This window comes from Myotis daubentonii, chromosome 8 (assembly GCF_963259705.1).
Source record: "Myotis daubentonii chromosome 8, mMyoDau2.1, whole genome shotgun sequence".
NCBI classification, from domain to species: domain Eukaryota; kingdom Metazoa; phylum Chordata; class Mammalia; order Chiroptera; family Vespertilionidae; genus Myotis; species Myotis daubentonii.
Genome location: NC_081847.1, coordinates 16,154,470 through 16,164,711, shown reverse-complemented (window position 1 = coordinate 16,164,711; position 10,242 = coordinate 16,154,470). Strand labels below are relative to the sequence as shown.

Sequence of the window (10,242 nt, the reverse complement as noted above, 5' to 3'; positions counted from 1 at the left end):
ATAAGTATTTTCCTACCTAGAAAGGGTTTACCAAAATGGTCCCTCCTGGGGAGAGGGGGGCTCACCCTGAACAAACACTGCTTTCCACTTTGGCATCTAAAAGCTGTTTACATGACCCATCCCACCTCACCCCACATGCAGGAGTTTGAAGCGATTGACTCCAACCCCCATGGAGGTAGTAACTGCAGATGTGGTGGCAACAGCAAGAGAACTGAAGTGGAGCCTGCAGATGCGACTGAATTGCGGACAATTTCATGATCAAACTTTATTGCATGAGAAGTGGCTTCTTATGGGTGAGCAAAGAACGTGGTGCGTGAGAAGGAATCTACTCTGAAGATGCTGTGAAGATTGTTGAAATGACCACGAAGGATTAGACTATTACATGCGCATATCGGTAAAGCAGCAGGGTTTGAGAGGATTGGTTCCAATGCTGAAAAGAGTTCTACTGCGGGTAAAAGGCTGTCAAACAGCATCGCACGCTGCAGGGAAACTGTTCATGGAAGAGTCCGTTGGTGCAGAAAACATCACTGAGGTCTTATTTTAATAAGTTGACACAGTCAATCCAACCTTCAGCTACCCTGAGCAGCCAGCAGCCACCAACATCAAGACAAGACCCACCACCAGCAAAGATTACGACTCGCTGAAGGCTCAATGATGGTTAACATTTTTAGCAATAATATATTTTAAAATTCAGGTATGTATGTTGTTTTTTTAGACAAAATGCTATTTCACATTTAATACTCTACGGTATGGTGTAAACATAACTTTCATATGCACTGGGAAGCCAAAACATTTCTGTGAGTCACTTGTTGCAATATTCACTCTCTTGTGCCGGCCTGGAATATCTGTGAGGTATCCCTGAATTGAGAACTCACCCAGGTAGGTGAGGAATAATTCTGACAGCAAGAGGATTACTTCAAAATCAAGACTTTAGATTTCAACTGAGCTGGGCAGGTCGCATTTGAACAACCCTTTCTCCATTCCCGCTGTTTCTAAATGTCCGCTCATGAAAATCAAAACGACCTCGACTTTCCCTGTGGGTTTTCAGTTCTCGAGCAGCCTTGACCCTTCAAAACAAGGAGACTTTCCCATGGAGCCTTTTACACGTCAGGGTGGAAGATGGCTCCTTCCCCCTTGACCATGTTTCTCCTGAGAAACCAACACGAGAATCAGGCACGGCACTTGACCAGGACTTCTCACAGCCACCGTGGAAGCAGGCCAAGCAGACGTCTGTGGCCACCTTTCTGGTTCTTAGTTGTTTGGAGGACAAGCTCTATGTCTTGAAACTTGAAAGACGTTTCCAGTTAATAAACACTAACATAAAAGCCCACAATGGAGATACAAACAACACATTTAAAATGTACCTCATTTAAAAAATTGTGCCTGCTTCCTCGGAGCATATTCAAAATGGGGGTGAGGGGGGTAGCATCCTGGGGCCGGTGTTCAGCATCCGCCAACACTTCCACCCCTTCCCGCCCCCCTCTCTGTTCATCATGTCATTGTGTAGCATTTCATCTCTGAGGGCACCTCTACTGTTTGGTTTGATGAGACCGAAGTGCAACTGTGAGACCTCACAGTGGGGGTGAGAGGAGGGGAGTTGCTATTAGGAAGAAATCCTCACGGGCATTAACTCGGTTTTGAAATGCCTACACATCTTCTCAAAAGTGTCCCTGTGAATGAGGGGAATAGAAAATCAGCAACACAGGAAAACCTGCTCTACAGGTAAGACACCTCGCCGGATGCCCAGATCAGAGGGCAGATGCCTGAAGGAAACAGGGTATCTGCATAGAGTCCCCTCCTCCACCAAGATATTTGCTGATTACAAAGGGGGAAGCAGTAGCCTTACAGGGGGAAACCGGGCAACACCCCCTTAGCCAAGTGACCAGGGCTGACATCACCATCGATAAGACAGCGACGGTATGCGCCGTGACAGCGCGTCCTGAGAGGACCCAACACGACTTCTGTGGTTCTTGCCCTGGTGCACAGTTTGAGTGTCAAGAGGAAACATCAGATAAACCCCAATTGAAAGGCATTTATAAGTAACTGACGAGGACTCTTTAAAGGTTCCATGGTCATGAAAGACAATGAAAAGCTGAGGAGATGACTAGGCAGACTTGACAATTAGATGGAAAGTGGGATCCTGGAGAGGGTCCTGGACCAGAAAAGGGGTGGCAGTAGGAAAACAGGTGCAATTCACAGCCAGTCTGTAAGTGGGAGTGCTACGCCCCCTGCTCATTTCTTGGTTTTGCTAATCATTCTACGGGTTATGTAGTAGGTTAACCTTAGGTGAATCTGGGTCAGGGGCAGGTGGAAACTCTCTGAACTATTTTTTGCAACTTTCTGAAAGTGTAAGATAATTTTGAAACACAAATTTAAAGAAAAATAATAATAATTCAGAAGTGTCCTTTTGAACGGGGAGTCTCCAAGTATAGGTAGTTGCTTTGGCAGGTTTCATTGGCCCACAGATGCAAAACCATAAAATTGCTTTAAAAATGATAATATAGAACAATTCAAACCAGATTCTTCCCATCTTAAGAGAACAATTGAACCCTGGCTGGTTTGCTCTGTGGTTAGTGTCAGCCCATTCTATAAAGCAAGAAGAAAAGGGGTAAAAAATAATTTTTTTTCACTGAAAATATTTTATTGGCCTTTTGGATCGAAACAAGAATTTATTTGCCAGGAAGGATGACGCTACCCTACTGCTGGAACCAGCGCATGGCCTCCCCTTTGCTGATTCTGTTCGGCCCTAATGCAGCCTGTCCTGCATTTCTTGTCTGCGATGCTGAAACCTGGCCCACCCAGCACCACACAGAAGTCCAGGCCATAGATACCAATGCTTGGCTCATATTTATCCCCAGGTCGGTGTGTTCCTGGATCCCAACCCTAAGTTTCCGGTATCTGAGAAGTCATTTCTTCGTAATTGGCACTCTAGTCCCCTTAGGCCTTTCTCTGAGATTTCTCCTGCCTCAGCCCCACAGACTGGCTGTGGACAGCGATCTTTTCATTTCTCCTGATGTCAGAGGACCTGACGGTGTACCTGGCCTTGGAGAGCAGGGGGTCTGGCCTGTGAGCTGCTCCAGGATCTCGGCTGCCTGGCCCGTCGGTCTCCGCTCTCCTCACGCAGATGCTGAAGCAGAGCTTGCAGGTGTGAAGCTCCCGCATGGGGTTCTGCTTTTCACCTTGATCCTTGGCCATGAAGGGAAACAGGAAGGGCTAACAAAGTTTTAAATAATTGTTTTTACTTTCAGTTGCAGCTGATATGCAATACTGTATTCGTTTCAGGTGCACAACATAGTGATTAGACATTTGGGTGTTTTTTTTAAATAAATGTTTATTGATTTCAGAGAGGAAGGGAGAGAGATAGAAACATCTATCATGAGAGAGGATCATTGATCAGCTTCCTCCTGCACACCCACCCCCCACCCCCCCTGGGGATTGAGCCAGCAACCCGGGCATGTGCCCCTGACCGGAATGAAACTGGGACCCTTCGGTCCACAGGCCAATGCTCAATCCACTGAGCAAAACTGGCTAGAGCGTGATTAGACATTTGTATAAATTATGAGATGATCACCTCGATTAGCCTAGTACCCATCTGACAACATAGATAGTGGTGACAGTATTACTCACTGTATTCCCTATGCTATACTTCATATTCCCCCATGACTGTTTGTGTATAACTGCTGATTTGTACTTTCTTTAAAAAAATATATATATTTTTTATTTTTTACAGAGAAGAAGGGAGAGGGATAGAGAGTTAGAAACATTGATGAGAGAGAAACATGGATCAGCTGCCTCCTGCACACTCCCTACTGGGGATGTGCCCGCAACCAAGGTACATGCCCTTGACCAGAATCGAACCTGGGACCCTTGAGCCCTCAGGCCAATGCTCTATCCACTGAGCCAAACCGGTTAGGGCTGATTTGTACTTTTTAAAAATACATATGTGTATTTTTAAATACATTTTTATTGATTTCAGAGAGGAAGGGAGAGCAAGAGATAGAAACATCAATGATGAGAGAGAATCATTGATTGGCTGCCTCCTGCATGCTCCCTACTGGGGATCGAACTGACAGGGAATTGAACCGTGACCTCCTGGTTCATAGTTCGATGCTTCACCACTGAGCCACACCAGCTGGGTGCCAATTTGCACTTTTTAATCCTTTCACCCTTTTCACACATCTCCCCAATGTCCTCCCATTTAGCAACCATTCGTTTGTTTGAACAGGTAGTGATTTTGAGTAATTAGCCCGAAAGTAAGTTTGACCTAAACACAGATGAGCTGATCACAGAGCTGGGACTTTAGTCAGTACTCAGCATTCAGACTTATGGTAATAACAGGAAAAATACCAAAGGAAGGACCCCGGGTTAAACCCCCTGGCGGAGAGGCCCTGTTCTAGGTGCTCGGCACATACGTGGCTCTAGGAGCAGGGTTGTCAGGTGGTCTCTCTCATCTTCAAGAACGCAGACTGTGATCAGTGGTAAAGGCCCGGGTTCGGCACGATGAATGTGGGCGGCAGGGAGGAGTGAAATGTTACAGGAGGCCTGTGAGCTGAAGGCCAGGGGGCAGGTGGTGGAGAGGGAGGCGGGAGCCCTGCTTTGCTTTGAAAAGCTGCAGACCACTTCCTGGCCTGGGGTGGAGGGAAGGATTGTGCCCATTCACAAAGGAAAGGGAGAATTTCCTTAAACTTCATCTTCATGTTAGCTATAATTTTTGAAGGGTGCATTAAATTATAGAGTGGTCTTTAGTGAGGTTGAAATCATTAAGAACCAGTAATCCCATTAGGTGGGTAGGTTTAGTCAGCATTATCCTTAACTTTCTCAAGTAATATAAAAAGGAAGAATTTTTATTCACAGAGAAGTTGTTTGGGCCCTGGCCAGTGCGGCTTCGTTGGTTGGGCATTGTCCCGGGCACTGAAAGGTCACTGGTTCGCTTCCTGGTCAGGGCAATGCCCAGGTTGTGGGCATGCAGGAGGCAGCTGATTTCTGTTTTGCTCTCTCATCAATTTTTCTCTCTTTCTCTCCCTCTCCCTTCCTCTGTCTCTAAAAACCAATAAAACTTTTTTTTTTTAAAGAAATCATTTGGAATAGTTTGAGAATTTTATGCCTTATATTTTTCTGCTCAGCTGTATATTTGAAAAGTCAAACTTTAGCTGTTATTGCTGGAGTCATTATGCATGTAGAAATATACATTCAAACAGCATAGGTACAAAACGAACACAAAACGTCCTAATCTTACTCCTCAGAGATACTATATTTGATCATTTGAACTATATTTTTGGTTTTTATGCTTATTCACACGGAATTTAAATTGTTTATTTACTCAGAAAAGGCATATATTTTTAAGCTTATTAAAAGCCTGAATTGTGTACAAAATAGTGCACCATAGTGTGTTACTCTACCTATGAGGAATTGACCTACCAAATGTTTTAGAAACAGATTTTTTCCAAGTTTTCAGCAGAGAGCTCTAAAATGTTGATATTTCATGTAAAAGTATGTTTTTAGCATCGGACACAACCATGAACAGCTTCATTGCAAACATTATTAAACATACATTAAAATATTTGAATAACTTTCATGACTTGTAAAATCTGAAGGACCTTTTAAATGTGGTATTAAAATGTATAAAACAGTGGTTCTCAACCTGTGGGTCGCGACCCCTTTGGCGGTCTAACGACCCTTTCATAGGGGTCGCCTAAGACCATCCTGCATATCAGATATTTACATTACAATTCATAACAGTAGCAACATTACAGTTATGAAGTAGCAACGAAAATAATTGTATGGTTGGGTCACAACATGAGGAACTGTATTTAAAGGGCCAGAAGGTTGAGAACCACTGGTCTAAAAGATAATTTTGCTGCCCTGACTGGTTTGGCTCATTAGATAGAGTGTAGGTCTCTGGACTGAAGGGTCCTGGGTTCGATTCCGGCCAAGGGCATGTACCTTGATTGCGGGCACATCCCCAGTAGGAGGTGTGCAGGAGGCAGCTGATCGATGTTCCTCTCTCATCGATGTTTCTAACTCTCTGTCCCTCTCCCTTCCTCTCTGTGAAAAATCAATAAAATATAGTTTTTAAAAAAGATAATTTTGCTTCTAAGACCAGTTTTATCAGAATCCACTGTTATATCGTAGCATAAATGTGCGTACTATAAATGCTGGGGGAAGAAAAAGAAAAAAAAATCTAAGATTTGAAAAATTCCTGTCGGATGTAATGTTACCAGTTTATTATTCTGGGATTATCAAAGTGTTCCTTAGTACTGCCTTTTCTTACTTCTCAGCCACACAGCTGAACACAACCAGAGCATGATCTCCAACTTACTGTCATTAAAAGTAAGGGTTCAGCCCGGCCAGCGTGGCGCAGTGGTTGAGCATCGACCTGTGAACCAGGAGGTCACAGTTTGATTCCTGGTCAGGGCACATACACGGGTTGTGAGCTCCATCCCCAGGGTGGGGCGTGCAGGAGGCAGCTGATGAATGATTCTCTCTCATCATTGATGTTTCTATCTCTCTCCCCCTCTCCCTTCCTCTCTGAAACCAATAAAATAATATATTTTTAAAAAGTAAGGATTCAGGTAAGAACAAATTGCCTTGTATATTTTGCACCCTTTGCACCTGAACCCTCTGGATTACTGCTGCAAGATGAATTTTTATCCCCTTTCATTTGATTAATTAACTCCCCTGCAGTAATTGTTTCAGCATCTGCCTGCACATGCAGCCTCTCCAACCGCACTGCCCAGGTCTCCATTAGAACCTTTCATTTCACCCACCCCCCTCCATCCCCCGGTTAGTGTGTGTGTGTGTGGGGGGGGGGGCGGGGTGAAGGGAGGGGGGCTTGATGGCAGCGTCCACGATTGCTTTGTCTAATTGGAAGGGCCAGGGTGGTGAACTTTGAAAGGGTGTTTGCATCAAGAGTGGCATTTCAGTTTGCCTTGTCACTTGCTCCTGTTGCTGATGTCACGTCTAATTTTACGAAATGTTATTATGCCCGAAGAAAGGGGTGACATAGGAGTTGGGAAGGGTTAACATGGGAGCAAACGCTGTGGATCACCTGCCCATGAAAACCAAAATTCTACCTCAGGGCGATATTGGGCCTCTACGGCAAGGGTGGGGAACGTCCTGCCTGCGGGCCTGTGAAACCATTTGGCCTGGCCCTGCCAAGGCATGAGGGGTGAGTCAATTAAATGTTGGACCAAACATAGCAGGCTGATTCTGTACCGGCCCGTGAATGATGTTATAAATATCCAAATAGCCCTTGGCAGGAAAAAGGTCCCCACCCCTGCCCTACCTTCTTACCGGGACTTCCTGGTTAGCGGGGACTTAGACCTCTTCCCTGACACGAAGCCAGTCCGCCTGCCCTCCAGGGAAGACGGCAAGTCCTGGCTGGTCTCCTTGTCCTGATTCCCCTGAGTTGGCAAAACGGGCAGCTGGTGGGAGAGAGGGCAGGGGTGACTCAGGGGAGTCAGACACCGCTGAAATGAAGGCACTCTTAAACTGCAGTTTCTCATCCCTAAGGGGTAGAATTAATAGTGCAATTTAATTTCTTTTATAACCAAAATGCCTTCTTCTGAGAAGGGTCTAGAGGAGTAATGGCCTGTCAAAGGCATGTCAGCTACACCAGAGATTAAGAACCCCTGGGAGGTGGCTGAGCAGTAAGGCTTTGCTCTCCGCCCTCCCTCCCCCCCACCACCCCACCCGGCCCCGCCATGCCCCCAGGCCCCATTTCAGCCAGATACATAGCCAGGAAGCAACCAACACTCCTAATTTAAAAACAACCTTCTAGTTTTTATGGAATGTTATCCAGATGGAGGGCAGAGCGAGGGTGTGAAGGGGTAAACATGGAGCCCCACTCCCCCCCACTCCCCAACCCTTGCCCCTGTGGCTCTTCATTTCAGAGTGAGCTGGAGGCTTCATAAAGCAGCTGAAAAGCTGTGGATGGTGGGTAACAGCAATGATGTTAATTCACATCTTATGGAGCGGTAAGAAGGGCTAACTCATACCTTTCCTTCCACAGCTCCACACAAATGTTGGGTATGGTCTAGATCAGGGGTGGGCAAACTTTTTGACTCGAGGGCCACAATGAGTTCTTAAACTGGACCGGAGGGCCGGAACAAAAGCATGGATGGAGTGTTTGTGTGAACTAATATAAATTCAAAGTAAACATCATTACATAAAAGGGTACGGTCTTTTTTTTTTTAGTTTTATTCATTTCAAATGGCCCAGATCCAGCCCGCGGGCCGTAGTTTGCCCACGGCTGGTCTAGATGTTCCCTGGTCAATTTGGGAGCCACTGGCCACATGTGGTCATTTAAATTTCAATGGATAAAAATTAAATCAAATTTTAAAATCAGTCCTGCCTCACACTAGCCACCTTTCCAGTGTTTGATGGCTACAGGTGGCCAAGGGCTGCCATAGGTGGCCAGGAGCTCCCACAGGTGGCCAGGGGCTCCCACAGGTGTCCAGGAGCTCCCACAGGTGTCCAGGGGCTCCCACAGGTGGCCAGGGGCTCCCATAGGTGGCCAGGGGCTCCCATAGGTGGCCAGGGGCTCCCACAGGTGGCCAGGGGCTCTCATATGTGTCCAGGGGCTCCCACAGGTGGCCAGGCGCTGCCATGCTGGAGAGCGCAGACCCAGGACACTGCCCTCACTGCAGGAATTCCCACAGACAGGGCACCCGAGGACTTCTTCACCTTGTTCCCCCTTCACTCCAGAGCCTGGCCTGGGCCTGTCCCCCCAACTTTCTCCTTTTCTCTCCAACACCCTCCGTTCTCATGCTGAGGGTTTGAGCCCCACTTCCCTTACCTCCCCCAAGTCCTGTGTCGTGTGTGTGTGTGTGTGTGTGTGTGTGTGTGTGTGTGTGTATGAGGGGATTCCCATGGGGAGCTCAGCTTCACAATTTTCAAATAATTTGACACATTCACTACCTCCTTGTGACACTCACAGAGTTAGGAAGGGCAGATATATACTTTTTAATTTAAATTTTAAAAATGCTTTTATTGCCCTGGCTGGTGTGGCTCAATTGGTTGAGCATCACCCCATGAACAAAAAGGTCTCTGGTTCAATTCCTGGTCAGGGCATATGTCCAGGTTGTGGACTTGATCCCCAGTAGGGGGGCGTGCAGGAGGCAGCCCGTTGATGTTTCTCTCTCTCTCCTCTCCCTTCCTCTCTGTCTAAAATATCAATAAAAACATATTTAGAAAAAGATGGTTCATAGGTCGATGCTCAACCACTGAGCCACACCGGCTGGGCTATACTTAAAAACGTTTTTAACCAGTGAGGAAACAGGCTCAGAGAGCACGAGTAACTTGTCCAAGGTTGCACATGACTCAGGCTTCTGCTCATGGTTTGTGCTTCGTAAACATTTACTACAGTCACATGGTCTTAATTTTGAAGGTAGATCAGTTCACTCTCTGCCGTGTCTCCTGAGCAGAGTGTCATGCGGAGAGGAGGGGCGTGGGCAGCAGGGGCCCAGCGTGGAGTCCCCGCTCTGTGTGAGCCCCCTGGCTGTGACCTGGGACAGACGATTCCCTCTCAGGTCTGTTTCCTCATCTGAAAAATTCGGGGAGGTAAGATTTCGGGATGCTACGATTTCTTCACCCTCTAATCGTCAACTTACGTTTTGGATTACTTTTTACTCATAGGGCTCTTGATTATTTCCCAAATGATTCAAGACCTTTAAAAAACTTTCCCTGCCCTGTTCCCGGGTGGCCATGATTCCAGCAGGCTTTCTAGTGGCGACTTCATAGGGTCATCGTTAGCACGAGGTGTGACGTTTCATCTACGCAGGTGGTCCCCAACCTTTCCCTGGCCATGCCCCACCGAGGCACCTCTAAAATCCTGATCCCCCTGTGACATGTAATTCTTATTATTCAAAAGGCGAGCTCCTATTCACGTGGAGGAAGCCTAAAAGGCCATTAGCTTGGTCTAAACAAGCTCCCAAAGAACACGGCATCCATGAGAGAGAAAAATAAAAGAGCAAAAGGACAGCTGAAGTCCTGAGGAAGAAATCACTAAGAAATTGTTGGAAAAATAATAATATAAAGTGATATAAAAAATAGCAAATAAAGTTTCAAAAGATATAATAGAGAACTGAAATGCATTAATATGTCACAATATATATATTTATATACTGTACATGAGGCAGGCCCCTAGAACCATAAGAAATGCAAAAAAATTCACTGTTAATAACTCATTCTCGAATTGCCCCCCTTAAAAGTCACATTGCCCGCCTGTGGGGCATATGCCCC

General features: G+C 46.2%; 1 pseudogene; it reads right to left on the bottom strand.

The window, feature by feature from the left end:
• Positions 1-2,669: 2,669 nt before the first annotated feature.
• On the bottom strand, positions 2,670-3,195 carry LOC132240243 (large ribosomal subunit protein uL5-like; annotated as a pseudogene).
• Between the last annotated feature and the right edge of the window lie 7,047 nt (positions 3,196-10,242).